The sequence below is a fragment of the Hylaeus anthracinus genome, unplaced genomic scaffold, assembly GCF_026225885.1.
Source record: "Hylaeus anthracinus isolate JK02 unplaced genomic scaffold, UHH_iyHylAnth1.0_haploid 12002, whole genome shotgun sequence".
Lineage (NCBI taxonomy): Eukaryota > Metazoa > Arthropoda > Insecta > Hymenoptera > Colletidae > Hylaeus > Hylaeus anthracinus.
Window position 1 is genome coordinate 18,133,700 of NW_026534349.1, and position 5,103 is coordinate 18,138,802.

A 5,103-nucleotide genomic window follows, 5' to 3' on the forward strand; every position below is an offset into this window, starting at 1 on the left:
TAGATTTCATGCAGTAACAATAGTTATGAGCAATATATAGGATGATCAAAAAACGTTGGAAGTCCTTGAAAGTGGTGGTTCCGGGGCGGGTCAGGTGGTGATTTGAAACAATTTTTCCTTAGCGAAAATGGTGTTCGAGGCTTCGTTAAGGGGATATTCCAGAAACAGAAACTCACGACCAATCAGAGTGCGAGTATGCCAGAGGAGCGCCTGCGGAGCGTACGCTATCGCAGGCGTCCACGGTATACTCGCGCTCTGATTGGTCGGGGTTTTCTGTCAATATCTCCTTAACGAAGCCTCGAACATTTTCGCTATGAAAAAATTGTTTCAAATCACCCCCCGAAACACCCCTTTCAAGGACATCCAACATTTTTAGGACACCCTGCAAATGAAATTATCAAGAATGCTGGAAGGTTATACAAATATGGAATTAATCGAGATCGGAATCGGAATTAATTAATGAACCAAGAAAAAAAAGGAATTTGGCAATAACAATAGTTATAAACAATATGAAAAATTCATAAATTTTTGCAAATGTGATCATCGCGAAAACCTGTACGGCAGCAAAATGTAAGGGATTTCATCGATTTCAGGCTAAACATACATAAAGTAGTACGCTTTTTGCGATAAAAAGTGATATAAAGTGGTAAAAAGCAAAATAAGGACAAATGTTTTGTTATTGGACCAAATGGCAAATGCTCTTTCAGATCCAAGAAGTTTCAATTTTATTGGTCCATCCGTCTCGAAGTAAGAAGCAAGACAAAATTTTTATGTTTTTAAAAAAAAACGGGTAAAAAATGACAATTTGCAAAATGTTTCTTTTATGCGAACTGGTAGAAATATTCGACAAGATGCAAGAGGTTTCACTTCGATTCATTAAGCCATCTCGACGTAATCGGCAAGCATACCTAAAAATCGCGGTTTTTGGTAAAAAAACGAGTAAAAAATGACAAATCGCAAAAAGTCTTACTGGCAAGATCACTGAGGGAACATTCTCTACAAAATGCAACAGTTTCATACTGATTGGTCAAGCCATCTCGGCGTAATCGATGAACAGACATTTAAAAAAAAAATATATATATATATACATGTCGAAATGAGTAACCTCCTCCTTTTCGAAGTCGGTTAAAAATATAAAAGCCTTTAGTTTGTGCATTAGTAACTAACTAGTGACCAAGGTGACACTTGTCATCAAAGTTCGATTGACCTATTTCTAATCCATAATGCTCGACAGTACGAATCGACGCAGCAAATGCTTTGATTTTATATTTACTACGAATTTATATGAAGGGAAGTTATGTTTCGATCGGTAGAAACGTGTACCGAATGATAGATGTATCCCACATTTTTCGGGCGGCTTTGCGAGGTATTGTACCGCATTGTCTTTTGTTTCGATTCAAGCGGCAGGAGGGCGTTTGATGTGCGTGAAGATAGCCCCGCACTTTTCGAATTTTTAGTTTTTCTTTGTTGTGCCGTGTTGTGCTATCTTTATGCTGAATTGTGTCGTAAATAAGAGATTGATAATATCAATAATAATTAATGAAAGAAATAAAACCAATACTATACTAGCCCCGCAGTTTTGCCGAAACAAACTTTTTTTTCTATAAAAAGATGCGTACTAACATGTGCTACATTGTGCCATTGTATATTTGTGCCAGCACAAATATAGCACAATACGGCACAAGAAAGAAAAACTCAAAATTCGAAAAGTGCGAGGCTAACTTCACACACATGGGCGTTTGAGAGTCTTTTTATTTTCCTGTAACGGTCGTAGTGTACAGATGTACTGCATCAATCACAATGTGTTTTTATATACTTCAATTTTATTATTCAAATATATCCTGTTTAACATTTTTCGCGCGTCTTATTTATTCGCTACCCTCGATCAATTCCAAAATCCTACATTTATGCTTTAAAATACCGAATTTATCCCTGAAATGGAGTTCTCAGTGCAGTGTGGTAGCATCATGGTTAGGATGATGCGCCTGAATAGTTTGACACAAATAGCGGAATGCAATCAACTCTAAATAGTAACAAGGTACATAAAATGAAATGTTTCTAATGTAATCGACGAATGTTTCCATGGCACTATGATGGATGGAGCGAATGCTAGTATTCGAAAAATTGCAAGAGAAAACGGTGAAGTGTTTTCGAAATGTGCGGTTGGTTAATCAAAGTCGAGGAAATCGATCTTTCGACGCAGCGCGGCGCGCGTCTGGTACCGTTTAATGTTATAGCGAAAAATACCGCAACGTCAAGATACGAGGAAGCGGCTATAAGTTTCCAAGCCGATACTGAGCACTGCTCTTTCCGAATTTAAGAAAGTGGATTTCAATTAGCCCGAAGACTTTGGAGGCGGCCGGCAGCCGATAAAATAACGAGGAGCCAAGCCCTTACACGAACACGTCCGAGAGAGGTAGACCCACACTTTCTTGGCTCGGGTTCGGGTGAATTATGCTCTCTCCCGACAGTAACTTACCCACACGGAATTAATGCGTGCTTGTGCAATCTTGGCTGCCACGGTCCAGCCTACCTGGGCTAATGAGTAGGTGTTTGTTGGACATTCTGACACGTTTTACGACTCACCAGATTACTTCCCTCCCTCCTTTAGTCGATAGATAGAGCCGCCGGCTGTTCCGAGTGTGCCGCCAACAAAGATTGGGATAGGACAGTTGATTTACTACGGTCAAGCGGTACGATTTCATTCGAGGATACGCCTAGTATCGCCAGCTCGTTACTCTTTCGATCTTGTCGAATGAAATCAGCTCGTCGATCTGCCAAAGGATTAAAAATTTCGATTGATGTTGATTTACCGTCCCGATACCTTGTACCTCGCAACTTGCGACAATCTCTATCGTCGCGTTTATTTTCCTTTACGTATGCCTTTACGTATTCCTTTACTTACACCTTCGCATAAGAGTAAGGGTTACGTATTCGCTTAACCTGGATAATCGAGTATCTCGAGATTTAAGGTGGTTTGGTTACAAATGACAACAGTTCAGATTGTCTCATATCTGAAAACTTACAATTTACATCTTAATACACATCTGTGTGAAATATGAGTTCAATTTACCATTTAGTTTGTTAGATATGATCACTTAAATTTCGTGATTTTGTATCGCATTTGACAGGACGCTTATGGCAGCAGACCGATGGAAGAAAAGAAAATTTGTATGATACTTTTGACTTTTGAAACAATTTGTACAATAGAATTCGAAACCAAAAATAAATGGAAAGTATATTAATAATTGTAGAGTAACATATTTCAATTTCGGCACACTTGCCCGTTTAATATCAAAGCGATATGCGTTAGAAAAGTCGAGTACGACATTTTTTCATGCAGAGTTCTGTTTCGGGAACGTGGCAACATCGTATATAAACATGGCCGTTGCGCGGTACTTTGAAAAAGAGAGGGCGTTTCAAGATTCTAAAACATAACAATTAAAAATTCTTTATATTGTTAAATCTTCAAATGAGCCAAATAAAAAAATTTATTAAAAATATTTAAATATTGTATATTTATTATGAATGCTATGAATTATTGTGTTAAATATTATTGTTATACATTTGTATTGTTAAATGAGGTTTGTGTACACTTTACAATAAAACCAAATGTCAAATTTATTTACAATCTTTAGCTTTGTTGCTCAGTTGATCAATTATTTTTCTCAAAATAATGTTATTATTCGTTGCTTTCGCTTTTTTATTATGCAGTTCACTTAAAAATGAGGTCACATTTTTTTCATCACTATTTTGGAACATTTTCAGTAACTCTTCATACTCAATTACTGCCGTAAGTTTTTTTAACCATGTAATCACTAAGTGTACATTTCATTGGCAAATATGATTTTATCTTTAAACTTCTTTGCTGTTTATGTATAAATTTATTTACTTCATAAGTAAACAAAGTTGTATTTGGTAATAAATCATCAGGCTATAATGAAGTATTAATAAGTTTTATTAAAACAATGACGTCATATATAGTTTCGAGGAAATTTTCACGTGGAGGATCTTTCTGTGAAAAATCATCTGTCAACTTTGATATGGTCACCATACCTTGACCTTTTCCATTGGCAAGTTTTTTCTTCTGAACCTTTAAAGTTTAAACTATCACAGATTCCGTCAACGGTGTTTTTAAATTCATTCACTAGCGAATATTTTTAAATCTCCTTAAATAAGTATGATACATCAAACTGTGCGTCGTGAGCAATTAATACACGCTCTTTAAACAATGATAAAAATTGAGAAAAAGCTTGTAAAGCTTCGCGCATTGTCACTGTTAGTAATCCTTTACCTCGTAAATATTTTCTAAACCATTTATTTGAGTAACTTCGTAAGGGATTGGTTCAGTAGGCTCAATATGAACTGTCCATAAATTCTCATCAACCTTAGCTTAGCCGCGATTTGTAAAATATTACAATTTTTATTACGACCAGACGTCTCAATGTCAAAACAAATTATTTTATTTTTATTTGCTAATAAAAAGATATATTCATTAATAGGTACTTCTGGGATTGCACAACTGTTATTTATTTCAAACAAAATATTACTTTTATATGTTACTCCTTCAGAATTTTCTAATGTCTTTCTTAGAATTTCTCTGTTCATAGTACTTGTCTACGTTTTCTAGCTTTAAATGTTTGAGACTTAAAAGATTTTATACATCTAATCTTATATCGTTATTAATACTTCCTGTATTTGAGTTTTGTTTTGACTAGTACAGTTAGGAAAGAACCACCTTAACGTAATGTAAGTGTCATTCGAATCGATATTCAACTTGATAATCTGTACATATACATATATATGTATTTTACTATTGTACTAGTTACTATCTACTAAGGAAATATAGTAGTCGAATCGAAACACTACCCGAGTTTTATTATACCTAGATACGTACAACTATTAGGTACATAAGATTTATCGTATACGTAACGTTCAATAATTGTAAATGTAGTATCCGCGCTTCCCATACCCAACAATAAGCAGTCAAACGAGAACACGAAACGTAGGGAACGGGATTGGTCGTGTAGGTAAATCAGTTGATTGTGGATCCAAGGATCGTGGGTTTGAATCTCTCCGTGCGTTATTATTTTTCGTTTAGAC

The 5,103-nt window shown here is 35.7% G+C and overlaps 1 long non-coding RNA gene across 12 annotated transcripts in view; it reads left to right on the forward strand.

The window, feature by feature from the left end:
* LOC128892342 (uncharacterized) overlaps window positions 1–1,854 on the forward strand; it is a 9,230-nt gene extending 7,376 nt beyond the window's left edge. For 11 of the 12 annotated variants that reach the window (XR_008461059.1, XR_008461058.1, XR_008461056.1 and 8 more), the window contains one exon: window positions 594–1,854. This is a non-coding gene — a long non-coding RNA (uncharacterized LOC128892342). The remainder of the gene's footprint in view (window positions 1–593) is intronic. The other variant, XR_008461051.1, reaches the window with a different exon arrangement.
* The last annotated feature ends 3,249 nt before the right edge of the window (window positions 1,855–5,103 follow it).